General features: G+C 48.7%; 1 long non-coding RNA gene across 1 annotated transcript in view; it reads left to right on the top strand.

Annotated features, from left to right (window-relative positions):
- LOC138489315 (uncharacterized) overlaps positions 1 to 15969 on the top strand; it is a 47257-nt gene extending 31288 nt beyond the window's left edge. The window contains exon 2 of the long non-coding RNA XR_011274778.1: positions 11410 to 15969. This is a non-coding gene — a long non-coding RNA (uncharacterized lncRNA). The remainder of the gene's footprint in view (positions 1 to 11409) is intronic.
- Positions 15970 to 17181: the final 1212 nt, after the last annotated feature.

Below are 17181 nucleotides of genomic sequence, written 5' to 3'. Positions count from 1 at the left end.
AAAAACCTCCCACTTGGTCCTGGATGTAGGCCCTGAAGCCGACTTAATGCGTACGTCAGACGAACCACAATCGTACATTCGTTGATGACACCATTTCTTTTTATGGGAAGAGGAGAATGAGGAATGACTGCACTAATGTGATCACCTTTTGGTCTCTTTATGGTGCCCACCATCCTTTGCTGGAGTGGCCCCCTGCGTCTTGAGCTCTGACGACCAGCCGGGCAAGCAGGCCAGAGATTTTGATGGGGGTCAACCTAACGTGAGTTTCACAGCCCTCTTCCTTAGTGATTTCGGGTTCATCTTAATGCAAGAACCACAGTCGTCCTTCACGTGACCGATGTGGAGGCACCAAACGCAGACACTATGTCAGTCGGTAATGGACATCTTGGAATGACAGTCCTTGCACCGCTTGATGCCTGACAGCTTGGGAGCGACATAATGTTGAAACCGCGTTGAATAAGATGAAAATTCGTAGGTTGAAAAGAGAAAGTGAGTTGTACCAATGAGCAGCGTGCTGAGCATGTGGAAAAAAGAAACGGAGGAACTGAGGGACAGGGGCATAGTGATGCAGTATATGTAGGGCGACCAATGTCACATCTGGAGTTGACGACTTCCGCATCGAGTCAAGAGGGATCGACGGCCAAGTCGAAGTGCTCTAGCGCCCCATGTTGAAAGGCTTGCAAGCAGCTGACACTGTAATGGATATCTATCTGATAAGGAATATGCGGGAGAAAAGCAATCCATTGAAATGTATTTTGCATAAAAATAGAACGGGGTATCCGTACTCTCTCGCTCTCACTCTTTCACTCTGCTCCATGATCTTATGCTTCCTTACTCTTCTACCTTTCTCAAGTCCTACCCCCCTACTCTCCCACCTTCTCTTACTATCCAAACTTTCCATTCTTTCCTCCTCCTCTCTCCCTTTCCTCTATCTCCTTCCACCTCTTTCCTCCTCTGTCCATTCCATTTTCTCACACTCCTCGCTCTTTTATCTCTCACACTCCCTTCACCTATGACAGTCTCCACCCCTTTATATGCCCCTCTACAACTCCTGCCTATGCTTTGCCCTCTCTACCATTCACTACTCCCTCTCTCTACCACTCACCTCTCATTTCCACTTTAACCCTCTCTACTCCTTTGACATATACACTCTTCAACTACCCCTCTTCTACCTCCTGCACACCACACTACACTCCATCTCATATACACACAATCACAGCTCCCTCTGGAGTCACTGGTTACCACTCCCACACAGAGTGCACGCAAGTCATTAACAGTTTATTCAGCACTTGGGTCCACCTTCTGTGCACATCACTGATCAAAAGGTTTTGGGGCATCTAGGAAGGGGCTAGAGGATGCATATGCATTGCTTAAGGGGAACCAGAGTAAATCTAAAACAGGATGGCCATGTGTGTTAGTATGAATTACCCTGAGAGAAACAGGATGCAAATTACTATAGGTGCCATGATATCTTGCACCCCCGCCCCACAATCAAAAGGTATGGAGGTATCCAGGGTGTGGCTAGATGGTCCCTCTACATTGGTTGGGACCAGATTAATCATAAAACAGAATGACCATTTGTGATACTGTGAATTAACCCCAATGGAGGCAGGGGATGCAAATTACCATAGGTGCAATCAGGCCATGATATCTTGCACCCCCTACAATCAAAAGGTATGGGGGTGTCCCAGGAGGGGCTAGATGGAGCCTCGGCATTGGTTGGGACCAGATTAACCATAAAACAGGATGACCACTTGCGCTAGTGTGAGTTAACCCCAGGGAGGCTGGGGATGTGAATTACCATAGGTGTGTTCAGACCATATCTTGCACCTCACACAATAAAAAGGTATGGGGGTGTCCAGGGAGGGACTAGATGGTGCCTCTACATTGGTTAGGTCCAGAGTAAACATAAAACAGGATGACCAGTTGTGTTAGTGTGAGGTACGTTCAGCCGTGATATATTGCATCCCCCGCAATCAAAAGGTATGTGGCGTCCAGGCAAGGGTTAGATGGTGCTGATACATTGGTAGTAGGGACCTGAGTAAATATATGACAGGAAGACCACTTGAGTTAGTGTGAATGACCTCAAGAGAAATAGGGGATGCAAATTAATATAGGTGTGTTCAGACCATGATATCTTGCACCCCCCCCCCACATAATCAAAAGGTATGGAGGTGTCCAGGGAGGGGTTAGATGGTGCATCTACATTGTTTGGGACCAGATTAAACAAAACAGGATGACCACTTGCGCTAGTGTGAGTTAACCACACGGAGGCAGGGGATGCGAATTACCATAGGTGCGTTCAGACCATGATATTTTGCACCCCACAATAAAAAGGTATGGGGGTGTCCCGGGAGGGACTAGGTGGCGCCTCTACATTGGTTGGGACCAGATTAAACATAAAACAGGACGACCAGTTGTGTAAGTGTGAGCTAACCCCAGGGATGCAGGGGATGCGAATTACCATAGGTCCGTTCAGGCCATGATATCTTGCACCCCCCCACAATCAAAAAGTATGGGGGTGTCCAGGGAGGGATTAGATGGTGCATCTACATTGGTAGGGCCCAGAGTAAATATAAGACAGGAAGACCACTTGTTTTAGTGTGATTTCCCCAAGAGAAATAGGGGATGAGAATTACCATAGGTTGCTTACAGGCCATGATATATTGCATCCCCCACAATCAAAAGGTATGGGGGTGTCCAGGTAGGGGTTAGATGGTGCATCTACATTGGTTGGGACCAGAGTAAACACAAATTAACCACAGGAAGGCAGGGGAAGCGAATTACCATAGGTGCAATCAGGCCATGATATCTTGCACCCCACACAATCAAAAGGTATCGGGGTGTCCTGGGAGGGACTAGATGGTGCCTCTACATTGGGTAGGTCCAGATTCAACATAAAACAGGATGACCAGTTGTGTTAGTGTGTGCTAACCCCAGGAAGGCAGGGGATGCAAATTACCAGAGGTGCGTTCAGGCCATGATATCTTGCACCCCCCCACAATCAAAAGGTATGGGGGTGTTCTGGGAGGGGCTAGATAGTGTCCCTACATTGGTTAGGACCAGAGTCAAGACAAAACAGAATGACCAGTTGTGTCAGTGTAAATTAACCACAGGAAGGCAGAGGATGTGAATTACCATAATACATGTAGGGGGACTGCTGGTGTCTCTCCCCGCATATATATGGGGTTGAAATAAACATTTAAGGGGTCACAGTAATTGGGGCCCAGTAATCACATAGATCCGTCTTGGAAGCGGACACAGAATTGATAGTTGTAGCTGTAAGGGGAAGGGGGGATTTCAGTTGGAAAGGCCTCTTTGTAGTGCATATTGGCTGAATGCTTGCCGAAGAACAGCACTGCTGAGGACAGAAGGAAAGTAATTACGCAGACTCTCACTAGTCTGCATTTCATCCCCATACGAACAGCCCAAAATTACAGGGAGGGGGCTGGAGCCTCATTAACCCAATGGTGTTGTATCCATGACATAGGGCAGCCCATACCCGTCACTTGCAGCAGTGTGTGATTGTGTGCACAGTTTACCAAGCCTGGGGTGACCAGGGAGTTTAACAAAAACTTTGTAAAACACTGTTGACTGCCCTTCCCAATGGCACATGCTGAATGGAGATCCTACCGTGCACCCCCTGCATTATGACAGAGTTGTGTGAGTAACTGAGCCCCGTGACATACAACTATGCTACAGCCCACCTCCCCCTTTATCCTTAAGAGAGGCTCCTGAAGTGCTTGCTCGTGTTTTGATGTTGGAATCAGATATAGAAAGGTTAATTATGCCATAAAAAATGTTTAAGCGCCCCATCTGCTGTCACAGTACAACTTTCCTTATTTTGACTGTAGTCTTTATACCGTTTAAAATAATAACATGCTGACGAGTCTATATGCAAATGTGCAACTGAGCGAATGCTAGGTAGTTCCCAGATCCTGCTGTGGGGAAAGCTGTGTTAGTGCACACCCTATATCACTCTCTCACTGTAGTGTGCAATATGTAACTTTGCACAGTATTCAAATTGGGGGTATACCGGGAGCTTCACATAACTTGCGCCGCATACTGTTGCGTGCCCTTCTCAACGGCACACGGTGGGAACCCCCCAACATGGGAAGCCGTACATTAAACCATACAGTATGATATTCGGCTTCCCATGACAGAGAGAAGGCCCTGAAACAACGCCCACCTGGTAGCGCACGCTCACCTGGTAGCTCTGAGGGCAGGGTACTGGGTGAGCGTGGCTCCGAAGATTGCTGAACACTGCCTCCCACAAGCTGCATCATATCATAACAACATGTAACTACTTATAGCAGCAGCATGTTGGCCCAAAATAATATCAGTGTACCTTTATTTTCCACATTCGAATGGAAAAATATAAGATGCAAAAGGCAAAATATCAAAGTACCAACTATTTTCAGCACTTTAAGACACACAATAAAAGAGGTGTAAAAAACTCCCTTAGGTTTGGAGGTGTGTTGTTATGTGTGTTTTTTAGAACATTCAACTAAGGGCATCAAAACACATTTTCAATGGGTGCTTTATTGTGTTGTTCGCTTTAACTGTTGCATATTTGCAGGGTGACTGGAAAGGCTACGTTGCTGACCACAAAGGAAACGAGATGTCAAGTTCATTGCAGCCTGTGTGTCTGTAGAAATCAGGACAGTAGGCGAAGTGGAGTTTTGTAGACCTTTATTACACTATGTCTTAACCAACGTAGTTGGACTCCAGGTTGACCCCACAGTTACTTCACTGTGAGTAAAAGGCACCAGGAGTTCCTCTTCTCTTTGAGTGTCTCCTACTCTCACGGACCCGGATAGGCCCACCAGTTGCTCTCACTCTCCTCTCCTTCTCCCTGCAAAAAGCAACCAAAACACCATTAGGCCAGTCCCTTTTATACCTGGGGTTTGGAGGGAAAAAGGGCCAATCGGGGACAACTTTCCTCCCCCCCTGTCTGATTGGTGGGGACCCTAGGCACCCACCCTCTATGAATAGTGCTGCCTCCTCCCCACCTCCTCCTTTATTCTGGCTGCCTGGCTCTAGCTTCCCCTCCCTGCTGTCAGCCACACCCTCTCCATTGGCCCCGCCCCCCAACATTGTGTCTCCCTCGAGGCATGTCTCCCGGGGGCCCGTCCTGCTTGAGGCCCCATGCTACCATTCTGGGTCTGCCCTGCATGAGGTAAGGAGGGGGTTCTGGTTGGCTGCCCCCGATGGGTCCTTGCCCAGCTGTCTGGCGCACCTCCGACGCCGAGCGGTCGGCACGAGTCGGGCTCTCTCGTTCCCGAGCCGCAGCGCCAGTGAACCCGGTCCTCGTGGGCACACGCGGCGCTGCGGCTGTGAGCAGCCGCGGCTGCAACGTCGGCACCATCGCGGGACGCCGACAAGGCTCTCCCTTTAACAGGGACGCCTTCCTGGTGCCCGTGTTCGGCGCCGCACACGCCCGCGGCACAGCAGGCTCCTCTGGCCGTGCGTCCCGCTCTCCCTCTCCGTCCACCCTCACATCCCCACATACCCCCACCACAGATCCAGGCCGGTCGGGCCGGATCGAACTCCTGGACAAGTAATCCGCCACCAGCTGAAAGCTGGCAGGTCTATGCAAGGTAACGAAGTCGAAGGGCTGGAGGGACAGGAACCACCGTAGAACACTTTGGCTGTCTCGCCAACCACTGCAGGGGTGCATGGTCGGTATATAACGTAAACTTCCTCCCCAGTAGGTAGTATCGCAATGAATCCACCGCCCGTTTAATGGCGAGACATTCCTTTTCGATAGTGGAATACGCTAACTCATGTGGAAGGAGCTTCCGACTGACAAAACAGATCGGTCGCAGGAACCTGTCTACCTCTTGCTTCAGGACTGCCCCCAACCCCATGCCAGAGGCATCCGTCTGCAGAAAAAAATGCTTCCGGAAGTCCGGGCATACCAACACCGGGTGGGATGATATACTGTGCTTCAGTCCCTCAAGGGCCAGTATGGCGGCGTGATTGGTTGACAGGTCTTGGGAACCCCCGATTTTCAATGCCTCGGTCAGTGGCGCAGCCAGGGAAGAAAAACAGGGAATAAAGCGCCTATAGTACCCTATAAACCCCAAGAAGGCCCTAATTTGTTTTCTGTTAGTTGGTACTGGGATCCCCTGAATAGCCTCGATTTTGGACACATGTGGCCGAATCATGCCGCCACCGACTATATGTCCGAGGTACTTGGTTTCCTGGGTCCCTAGTACTGATTTCACTGGGTTGATGTGGAGTCCGGCCTGGGTCAGGGTGCCGACCACCTTGCGTAGATGGGTAAGATGGTCATTCCATGATGCGCTGTATATCACGATGTCGTCCAGGTAGGCTGCAGCGTATTGGTCGTGGGGCTGTAGGAGGACGTCCATCAGCCTCTGAAAGGTGGCCGGAGCCCCATGCAACCCGAATGGTAGCACTTTATATTGAAAGAGCCCCTGTGGTGTAGCAAATGCGGTTTTTTCTTTGTCAGATTCCCGTAGTGGGATCTGCCAGTATCCCTTAGTGAGGTCCAGGGTACTGAGGTAACGGGCAGCACCCAACCTTTCCAGCAGTTCATCCATCCTGGCCATGGGATAGGCTTCGTATTGGGATATCAGGTTGAGTTGCCTAAAGTCCATACAAAATCGTACAGCCCCGTCTGGCTTGGGTACGAGCACGATTGGAGAACACCATGCACTGGTTGAGGGTTCAATGATATCCAACCTAATCATTTCTTCGATCTCTTTCTTAATGATCAACCTTCGGGCCTCTGGGATCCTGTAGGGTCTCAGCCGGACTATCTGTCCGTTTAGGGTTTCGATACGATGCTCCATTAGGTCGGTCCTTCCAGGTAAATGGGAGAAGGTGTTGCGGTGTGGTTTGAGCGTCTCCAGGATCTCGTTCTTCATGTGTTCAGTGAGTGTTTCACCCCACTGCACCGCATCCAATTGGCCGGTTGCGTGTAACAACCCTGTATCCTGGGTGGTCAGAATATCGACCGGTGCAGGCTCGTTCCATTTCTTTAGTAGGTTTATATGGTAAACCTTATATGATGGGCTTCGGTCAGGTTGGTATATCCGGTAATTCACTGGTCCCACCACGTCCTTCACTACATGGACCTCTCCACCGAGCCAACATTTTGTTCATACTGGTGGGTAGTAACACCAGTACCTTATCCCCTGGTTCTAGCTTTCTTAGGCGACAGCCCTTGTTGTATGTCTTCTCCTGTCGGTCTTGGGCTATACTTAGATGGGATTCCGCTAGTCCCCTTAAAGTAGATAGATGGTTCTTAAGGTCCTCAGCGTACTCGGTGAGGGATGTTTCCTTAATGTTTTCCCAATCCTCTTTAACCAGGTCTAGGATTGTTCTGGGCTGTCTTCCAAACAGTAGCTCGAATGGGGAGAATCCTGTCGAGGACTGGGGGGTGTCCCTTAATACCATAAGGATCAGGGGTATGACTCTATCCCAGTCCTTCCCCTCTGGGCCTGTTACCCTCTTCATCATTTTCTTTATTGTTTGGTTGTACCTTTCCACCAACCCATCCGTTTGGGGGTGGTAGACTGAGGTACGTAGATGTCTGATCTGTAGTCTTTCACAGACTTGTCGCATGACAGCTGACATGAAGTTGGTACCCTGATCGGTGAGGATTTCGGTGGGTAGGCCTACCCGTGCGAAGTAGGGGATGAGCTGGTCACATATTTGGTTAGCCGACATCCCCTTTAGGGGGAAGGCCTCGGGGTACCGGGTGGCATAATCCACAACGACCAACAGGTATCGATATCCAAGACTGACTGGCTCGAGCGGGCCTACCAGATCTATACCTATCCTTTGAAAGGGTATGGTGATCAATGGCATCCGCTGCAGAGGCGCTTTGGCTGGCTTTTCCCCACTCGTCAACTGGCAGACTTTGCATTCCTTACAGAATTTCGCCACCTCCCCATTGACCCCCGGCCAATAGAAGCGTTTTAGAATGTTTTGCTGTGTCTTTAGGGAGGCCATGTGGCCGCCACAAGGGTGATTATGTGCCAACTGGAGGACAATGCCCCTGTGTGTTTTGGGTAGGAGTAGTTGTTCCCTCCGTGTACCTCTCTCTTCTTGGTAAACCCGATAGAGTAGGCCCTGTCTAGATATAAAACCGGCTCCCTTGGTCAGGTCTGGGTCCCCATTAGTGATGGCCCTTTCGCGGGCCAATGTTAAGGTAGGGTCCGTCAGGGTTTCTCCCCGGATGGAATCCTCATGGTCCTCCGGGTTCCAGGCTATCCGTTGGGTGGCATACATGGATGCGCACTGAGCAAGGCGAGCTTCCCTTCTTTTCCTGGTGGGTCTCTCTCGTCCCTGGGTGTTCGGGGGGATGGGCTCCCTGGCAAAGGGTGCTTCTTCCCACCATCCCTGGTCTAGGGCCTTGATAGTCTGGTGGAAGTGGGGTAGATCGGTCCCAATCACCACTGGGGCTCTCATCTCTGCAATGTTAGGGCCCACCTCTACTGTTATGGATTTCATGGGGTAGGTCCTTACATCCCCATGTATACACCGAATCGGGATACTAACATTGGCGAGGTAAGGAGAATCACGTACGGTTGGTAGTACCGCCGTCTGTCGACTTCCACTGTCGAGTAGGGCCCTGGCTTGGTTCCCGTCTACCCGGACGTCCATCTCGTAGAGACCTTGGCATCTTGGTCCTTGCTCGGTCCTCATGAATCCGATCTCCATCGGCTCGGTGCCTCTCTTCCGGGGACAAAACCGGGCGATATTCGCCATAGTCATAACATTGCGGTTGTAGGTATCCCGTGGACAACTGGGTGGATCGCGGGTCGGGACCGCTCCTCTTCTCCTCGGATCCAGAAGGGCGTCCTTCCGTTGCTCTCCATTTGGGAAGCCCTCCTCGCAGGCTCTTGGTTGGGAGGGGTTCCAATGGTGGCATTGGATTGCGAATGAGAGATCCGACTCCGAAGGGTTTACCTGCTCCCCCTGCCTTTTGGTAGGCCGACGCTATGTCCACCGCCTCAGATAAAGTGGTCCTGTGATGTTGTCGGACCCATCTTTCAATCGGAGGGGGTAGGGCCTCAATGAACTGCTCGAGGGTGACTTTATCTAAGACATCTTGGAGACCTGTTCCCGGTACTTGTAACCATTTCTCGGTGAGGTCCTTAACTCGGTAGAAGAGTTGTCGGGGGTTCTCACCCGGTTTGAGTTTAGTGTCGCGCAGCCTCATTCTGTAGGCCTCTTCATCAAGTCCCAACCGGTCCAATACTGCTTTTTTGATTTCAGCGTAAGGCGTGGTTCCGTTTGGGTTAACGGCCTGGTAGGCACCTTGCATGATGCCAGACAAAAGGGGAGCAACATACTGGCCCCAGCGGTCCACCGGCCACTGAGCGTTTCGGGCGATTCTCTCGAATGTGGTGAAAAAGAAAGCCAGGTCTTCACCTTCCTTGAATTTTTGCAACAGTGCGGAAGGGACCATGGGCTGGTTTCGGGTGCCGGTGACAGCATCCGTCAGGTGTTTTATCGTCTCTTGGTGTTTGTCTTGAGAAGTGGACTGCAGGGTACCTTGCAATTGTATGGCCTGCTGAAAGGCTTGGCGATCAGCGGCCGCCTGCTGGGCCTGAAGTTGGAAGAGCTGTTGTAACTGTTGTTTCCCTTCTGACAGTGTCTGTATTATTTTCTCCATCGCGTTCTCCTTAATCCTGCCGACTACGCCACTTGTAGAAATCAGGACAGTAGGCGAAGTGGAGTTTTGTAGACCTTTATTACACTATGTCTTAACCAAGGTAGTTGGACTCCAGGTTGACCCCACAGTTACTTCACTGTGAGTAAAAGGCACCGGGAGTTCCTCTTCTCTTTGAGTGTCTCCTACTCTTACGGACCCGGATAGGCCCACCAGTTGCTCTCACTCTCCTCTCCTTCTCCCTGCAAAAAGCAACCAAAACACCATTAGGCCAGTCCCTTTTATACCTGGGGTTTGGAGGGAAAAAGGGCCAATCAGGGACAACTTCCCTCCCCCCCTGTCTGATTGGTGGGGACCCTAGGCACCCACCCTCTATGAATAGTGCTGCCTCCTCCCCACCTCCTCCTTTATTCTGGCTGCCTGGCTCTAGCTTCCCCTCCCTGCTGTCAGCCACACCCTCTCCATTGGCCCCGCCCCCCCAACATTGTGTCTCCCTCGAGGCATGTCTCCCGGAGGCCCGTCCTGCTTGAGGCCCCATACTACCGTTCTGGGTCTGCCCTGCATGAGGTAAGGAGGGGGTTCTGGTTGGCTGCCCCCGATGGGTCCTTGCCCAGCTGTCTGGCGCACCTCCGACGCCGAGCGGTCGGCACGAGTCGGGCTCTCTCGTTCCCGAGCCTCGCCGCCGGAGGCCGCCGAGGTACGTTGTGCTCGCGGGTCTCCCAGCCGCAGCGCCAGTGAACCCGGTCCTCTTCGGCACACGCGGCGCTGCGACTGTGGGCGCCGCGGCTGCAACGTCGCCACCGTCGCGGGACGCCGACAAGGCTCTCCCTTTAACAGGGACGCCTTCCCGGCGCCCGCGTTCGGCACCGCACACGCCCGCGGCACAGCGGGCTCCTCTGGCCGTGCGTCCCGCTCTCCCTCTCCGTCCACCCTCACATCCCCACAGTGTCCCACGGGGTCTGTGACTCGGGGAGGGAAACGTGTAGTGCTTGATGAGCCGAGATATAGTAGAATTGCCTGGAAGAAATAAAATGCGCCAAGAAGCATGTTCCTTTGAACTGCTAAGAGTTCAGGTGCACGGAAGCTCCGAGCCCGCGTTGCTCTCCTGCCTTCCATGATATTCTGCATCCCCCACAAATGAGGGGCGGAGCTACAAGGACATCACTGGCCAATCCCAGGAAGAGAGCTGTTGGAGGGCGGACTATCAGGCTTTATTTCCATATCTTATTTTTACGCTGTTTGTATGGCTGTAGCCATCTGTGGGTGGGCGGGGCATCCAAGTAGGCGTGGCTCCGGAGATTGCCGAACACTGCCTCCCACAAGCTACCATGGGGATGCAGGATAGCATACAACACCGGTTGGGCGGGAGTACCAAACGTCGCTTCTGGCATCAAGATGTCCAGGCTGGAACAGTCTGCTACCAGGTGCTGAATAGCTCCATGCAAATTCAATCCGCCCATGCAGTTTACACTCGAGGTGAAGAGCACTGCTGCCCTGGTGGGGAAGGTGTGTTCTAAATGTTAATGCAGGATTTTGCTGTCTTTACAGTTTTATTCGCAAGATCTTGCAAACAGGTTTTTGGCATGGACGTCCCTTAAACATTTTAATACTGATATTTTTAGGGGCTTAATTGTACTTCCCACATATGTTATGTGTTTAAATTAAAAATAATTTTTCTATAGTGTGGGTGCTAAAATGAGTCTGTTTGAAGGAGTTGTGGTTCTTATTTGGATTAATTTGGTATTCTTCACTTGCAGCAATGCCATCATACACAGAAACTCGTCAGGAAATGGTAGATTTACTATCGAAGAAGACTTATGATCCAGGAGCATCAGTCACCACCCGGCAAGAAGCATTAAGAAGCACATTATTGAGACTGAAACGCCTGATGAAAAAGACAATCTCAACATGGTGGGAGTTTACAACACTTAAAAAATACATAGAAATGCAACGCATCCCACAAGGGTTAAGGATCTGTACTTTTCCATTTTTTGACAATGATCAGCTAGAAGCACGAAAAGAATGGTAGGACTTTGTTAGATATCAGCTGGACTTTCCTGCAGGGTGAGGTTGCTCTTGTGCGCCATGCGTGGCCCTTAGGGTCATGGCACGGGTAAATAAAACACGTCCACACAGTCTGAGGGTTAGCAGGAAACTGCCTGTGCCTTCCGGCGCTTTGACTGTGCGTCAGGTCCCGGGTGCGCGGTGACTTGATGCGTGCACAACAGACATTTGAAACACTGCATCTTCAAATATGATTGAGCTATTAATCGGACATGCCACCAAAGTCCATATTAAATGTGAAAAAGAAATTGCAGCACTGAAACAAGAAATTGAATGTATGCATCAGCGGGAAACCGCTAACTATAAAAAGCTGGATGATGTGTTGGCCATATTTGAGAAAAAAATAAAACTAAAACTGAAGATTTTTCAAAGAGATGAACGGGACTACCAGCCAGGTAGTCACTATGCATTCCCAAGGAAATCTGGAAGAGAATGGAAGACCTCGAGTGCGCGTTTGCCTGCTACAACATCTGGATCAGAAGTATCCGGCAGTGGAGGAGAAACCCTGGATGAGGAAGATATGCAGCGTACTACTAAGACATACCCTTTTCTGGAAGAAATAAAGAGGCAATGGCAAAGCGTGAACAAGAAAAGGTGTGTTATTTTTCAAGATCCACCAAAACATGTCGTACCAACAAATGGAAGGAAGACAGAAAAGGAGTATCGCCACCAGTCCCTGCGCGGCTACGGGTTTGCAACGGAGGCAGAAACAGAGCAATCAAACCCCACAATAACATCATAAATATGGAACTTATTATGGCGACCTGATTTCTAAGCTTTGCCACAGCCCATTAGTACAATTCGAATTCATAGCTGCCTTCCACACACAGAAAACATCCTTGCTGTACAGATAGTAAAAGTTATAATAGAAAGTGGCAAGGAGAAATGATCATTCCAACAAAACGGTGAGTGATCAAGAGGATGTTTAATCAATGAATTCCATTGATAAAGGGAAATATCTATAGATGACCTTATAAGACATCCTGGCCCGTGCACGCCAGGAAAGTGCTCTGAATACTCCTGGATTAAGGAAAGATAAAGTAAAACCCTTTTTTACCTAAATTATGACATGATACAGCCTAAGATAATCTCTGAGAAATGTAAAGAGACGCACACATAGGCCAATTCCCAGTTACAAGGAATGATCTGAAGACTCTAAGGAACAAAAATCCCCACAAGAGACACTCTGATTCAAGACACAGAAACATTTAAAATATTAAGGCAGCCCTGACCGCTAATGAGACTGCAGATGGATGTGGAGCTGTATATCGAACGGATGCCTTAAAAAATGTATTAAATAGTTTCATAGATAAAAAAAACAGACTTACTTTTGTCAACGCTCAGCTGCCTGCACCTGGAACATGAGATGAAAGGACCACTTTTTACAACTTAATGTATCACTAATTACATTTCACGAAAACTCTGTCCTGAGGATGCTTTGTCCATCCGAACCTTCTCATCCAATGCTTTCTTTAAAATGCCCCTTAGGAAGGTTTACTTCATGGTGGGTGTCTTTGGATTGTCTGCTTGGGTACCATCTCTTCCCTGCACTTGTATGTGTCATATATATATAGGTAAAGATGCCATCTGGCTTAGATCCTTTTGTTCTCTTTGTTGTAGGTGCAGGTGTGTTGTTACAGTCTAACCACTTGTAAGTAAGCAGTGAGCTATACTTTGGTTTTTCATGTGAGTGCCAGCAATTCAGTACTCCTTTTTGTTTGGCGTGTTGAGAGTAGATTATATTTTAGAGGGCTGCAACGTTTTGTAAGTAGATTCGGGAACATTTGGTGTAATTGTGTGGTCTTGGTCTAGTTCATTGAAAACCATTCCCACACTAGTGCCCTCACTTTGAAGAGCAAAGTCACTTGGTCTCTCAGTCTTTACCTGTTCTTTGGACAGTAAACCTTTAGATCAGCACATTCGTCATGGCTTCACATCAGATGTCTGGCGAGGAGGCTCTCAACTTACTGATGCAGTCGGACTTGGAGCAAGGTGCACAATCTGAAACAGAATGCGGGTGGGCGTGAAGTAGATTCGGGAAGTGAGTTTTCTGTTGAGGCAAGTTCAACCTCCTCATCAGATGAGGAAGGGAACGAATGGGGTAAATGCACCTTGTGTGGCACTTCCCGTGCATAGTTGAGGGGACATGCAGGGCGTGCGAGGACTGTGCCAGTTCATCACATGGCTGATGAGTCTGACTGGGTGCCTCCAGCAATGGTTCAGCCTGTTGTGCCACCTTTCCCTGAAGTATCAGGGTGCACAGAGAATACATATGTATGCTGAACTGTTCTTGAGGGCACGGGGTGCCAGTCTGAAACCCCATTCCAGGGCACACCTTAGGGTTCCAGCTACGGGTGTTGAGGTGAGAAACTGTTGGTGTCTGACTCTGCTCATGGGAATAGTGCAGAGGTCGTCTATCTTACTATACTGGCCTAGTGAAGCTTCATTGGCAAGCCCTTTTTTCCAGCAGCAATGAGTAGAGATTGTTTCCTAGCACTGAATCGTATGCTGAATCACAACTCTGGAGCATTGCCAAGAACTGATCCAAATTGCTATTCAAAATGAGCCATTACTAAAGCACTTTGCACAGCGAGTTTCTGAGGTATATGTTCCTAGCCATAACCTATCCCCTGATGAATCTTTGGTATTGTTCAAAAGCCGGCTACTGTTCAAGCAGTATATTCCAAGCAAGAGAGCACGCTATGGAATCAAGGTTTACATGTTGTGCGAAAGTACCACTGGGTATGGCTACAGCATGAGAGTCTACACTGGAAAAGACTCTAGCGTAAACCCTGTGGGCTGCCCAGCCCATTTACGAATAAGTGAGAAATTGTGTGGGGTCTTGCCACATCATTGTTCCACAAGGGTCACCATGTTTATGTGGACAATTTCTACGCAGGAGTACCACTGTTCAAGAAATTGTACAATGTGGGCACACTGGCCTGCAGTACAATCCGCAATAACCACAAAGGCTTTCCCAGTCAACTTGTTTGAAAGAAGCTGCACAGGAGAGCATGTATGGCTTTGCGGTGTGATGAACTGTTGGCAGTAAAATTCTGTGACAGAAGGGATGTGCACATGCTGAGTGCTGTTTGTGATGAAAGTCCTTCCCTTGTCAGTGTGCAGGCTCAGCAAGTGCTGAACTACAAGCGTATTCTGGACTACAACAGGTACATGTGGGGATGGGGCATAGACAAAATAGACTAATTAATTGAGCCATGTCATGAAGCACGTAAGTCTTGCATGTGTGCAAGAAGTTGGCAGTTCAACTTATGCATGTAGCTATACACAATGCATATGCTGTATATCGTGCAGCTGTTTTAGAAAACAAACCAACATTTTGAAAGTTTGAAAATGCAGTAAATTCCCTGACCGTCGTGCATGTACCAACTCCCACCTTTGCAGGAGTCGAGGATGTAGCCAGATTGCAAAAGTTCCACTTTGCTGATTATGTTGCTGCCACAGACCTGATCCTTCCACTCTCCATTGGGGTGCAGATGGGTGTCAAAATCAGGTGAGAAACATTGCAATGTATTTCTAATTGGGTGAGGTGAAAAGGGAGAGAGGCACCAGAGGCAGAAAGTGAAGATGATGAAAGTACATGGCACGCCCCTTCAAGAAAATTGCTGGCACCCTTTCCACAAAACCCTCCTCTCATCCACAGAGGGTAGGGTCCATGGGGGAAGGTCACGGGCACCGAACGGCTACAAGGAAATTAGCTACATGTGGTGACGCTATTCAAACCTTAAGATAAAATGTTTATTGCCTATAGAAATTTTAAAAAGCCGCTGTATGCCATATTTCACTCTTCATTTTGTGAGACGTATTTATTCAGACAAGAACTCAGAGATGTTGGAGCGTGGCACAATTACTTACATGCAATATAATTTCTAAAGCGGTGTGGTGTTACATGCACGCATGCAGACACCCATAATGTCTCCTTTTCCAGAAAGTGAAGACCTTTGTTGCTAACTCCAAGCAATCCCAGACACACACTAGCCCCAATGTTATAATAAGCATTTTATGCGAGGGAACACTGTGTACATCACTTCAAGGTTATTATGTAATGAACGCCTACTTTTCAGGCTAAGAGCTGGAGGACATATAATGTCAGGTTGCGCACATGTCACAGTTGTGCTGGGATAATTGTAATCTGTGATGCTTTCTGTTTATGCGACACACTGTGTGTACTTCAAGGTGGTAAGGAGAGTTGCATGTATAACACATTTAAAAATTAAAAAAAATGTAATGTTTATTCTGTGTTTATTTATTGCTACCTTAATTGTATTGCGAATTAATGAGCTGATGAATTTGTGTAAAGTTTTATTGGATTCTAAAGCTGAAAGCACAATAAAAGCATAAGCATATTACACAGTATACACAGTGATAGAGAGGAATCGGGGAAGGTAAATGGGAGCGAGATACTGCCAGAAAGGAGGACTAAGCCTCAGTGAAGTCTCCATGGCTGGCCCTTCCTAGGGCACTGTACACTATGCATAATCCTCCCACAAGCCACCTCTTTGCCTTTCTACACCTTACACTACACAACACTCCTTACCACTTACAATTGACGCAGTGCTCCAGGAGCTTCTACTGCCTCCAATAGCGTAAGAGAGGAGTCTGCGGGGTGGAGTTATGACAATGGCAAGGCATCACAAGTAAACTACTGTTGACACCTCAATCAGTTTCTCTCCATTTTTACTTCACCTACAGCTGAGTGATGGTTAACTGTCCATCTCCCTAAAAGCTGGAGGTGGCGGCACTCTACCTTGATGCTTATGGTTCCATTACAGGGAGACGCTGATGCTTCCATAGTGGAACTCTGTGCACCTGGCAATTTTCCAAGCAAGCACTGGTATGCCACACTTGCCCTTCTAATGTTTGTCGATTTGCTTGGCAGCCACCACCGGGGCTCTGTGAATTTGCCACTAAACCCCTGTTCGAGCTAGTCCCTCGGGTGTAATGTTGAGCATTATGTCGGTTCTCAGCTTGATTCTCATTGCATTCTCAAACTTGACAGATATTGGAAAACAGGAAGATTTGTAAATTGCACAGGATCAAAAGAGAGCCCGGGATTAGAACCTGTATCCTCTTGTTACAAACACATCAGCTTTCCTGCTCAGCTTCATGCATCCCCTTTCGTCACCTCTATAGCCCAGAGTTTGTGTAGCACTTTATACTGATCTTCCATATATTTCTATGCATTCATACATCTGGTAGATAATGACATTGGAAAGTGATGTGTCCAAGATCACACTGTTAGTCGGGTATTGAAGCCTGGATTAGAATTCAAGTAAGCCATGTTTGTTTGAAAAGCTGCTGTTTACTCACAAGCCATCATCTCCTCTGCCCTCAGAAGTATTTCTAGTTTAATGAAGTTATTTATATTAGAGTTCATTGTATTTCTTTGCCACCCACATTTGGCAAAGATCATATGATTTGCCCACGATCATTCAGTTCAGATC

Source organism: Ambystoma mexicanum, chromosome 9 (genome assembly GCF_040938575.1).
Source record: "Ambystoma mexicanum isolate Mex_15411 chromosome 9, UKY_AmexF1_1, whole genome shotgun sequence".
NCBI lineage: Eukaryota > Metazoa > Chordata > Amphibia > Caudata > Ambystomatidae > Ambystoma > Ambystoma mexicanum.
The sequence above is the reverse complement of the archived record's forward strand: the minus strand, read 5'-3'. Positions and strand labels throughout refer to the sequence as shown.